The sequence below is a fragment of the Drosophila teissieri genome, unplaced genomic scaffold, assembly GCF_016746235.2.
Source record: "Drosophila teissieri strain GT53w unplaced genomic scaffold, Prin_Dtei_1.1 Segkk87_quiver_pilon_scaf, whole genome shotgun sequence".
NCBI classification, from domain to species: Eukaryota; Metazoa; Arthropoda; class Insecta; order Diptera; family Drosophilidae; genus Drosophila; species Drosophila teissieri.
In genome coordinates, this window is record NW_025225046.1 from 7,569 (window position 1) to 8,528 (window position 960).

The following is a 960-nucleotide window of genomic DNA, read 5'->3' on the forward strand; positions in this document are numbered from 1 at the left end:
ACTGATATTTAAATCGCAAAAAAACAAAAAATCAATTTTCGGCCAAAATCCAAAAATCATCATCATCAAAAATTGGAAAAAAATCGAAAAAAAATAAATTTTTTTTGCTAAACACAGTTTGATTGGAAATTTAATTACGAATTCAACTAGATATGATATTCCATATTTGTACCAATATTTCGAATGTTCTGATCAAAATACTGATATTTAAATCGCAAAAAAACAGAAAATCAATTTTCGGACAAAATCCAAAAAAGTTGAAAAGAAATTAAATTTTTTTTTATAAACAGTTTGATTGGGAATTTAATTACGTATTCAACATGTAGAGTAATTCAATTTTCTATAAGTTGTTTAAATTTATTATTCAGTTGGGCCGAATCCCGGCGGTACTGCAATACCGGGCCAACCCGCGACAGAGGTGGAGCAAGCTCCTAGCACTCCGTCTGATTCCAAAAATCAGTTTAACATTTGTTGTCCTCCAATGGAGGAACTATCAGATGTTAAGCTGATAAGAACAGATACTACACTTTGATCTTAGCCATAAGGCCGAGAAGCGATAACTTTAAAAGGAAAACTAACTGGGTCTCCATAAGCAAACGACCAGAAGCAGTTGGGAATTATAAGTATGCGCACTCGAAAAATGACTCAGCGCAACTGTTGTTTAGTAAGAATAGCCTGCTTTTAGGGGTGGTCTGCGGTGCAAATAAATGGAATGGAATCGTTTCATTTTGTAACGGACAATTTGCAATAACTTAAATAAGTTTTTATTGTTTTTAAAATTACACGTAAACCTTAGTGATATGTATAACCATTTTGAAATAGAAAGACTTGTGACTAATGTAGTTTTAGAAATATAAATAATGTATACGGCATTTAAAACCGGCATAAAATATAGAAACCCTACCATTTTTTTAAACGTTATTCTTGTTCTTTTAAAAAATAAATAAAAATAAATGTTAA

At 30.8% G+C, this 960-nt stretch overlaps 1 non-coding gene across 1 annotated transcript; it reads right to left on the minus strand.

The window, feature by feature from the left end:
* Positions 1-363: 363 nt before the first annotated feature.
* Positions 364-558, minus strand: LOC122625836. Its single transcript, XR_006326673.1, has one exon. It is a non-coding gene; the product is annotated as a U2 spliceosomal RNA (small nuclear RNA).
* Between the last annotated feature and the right edge of the window lie 402 nt (positions 559-960).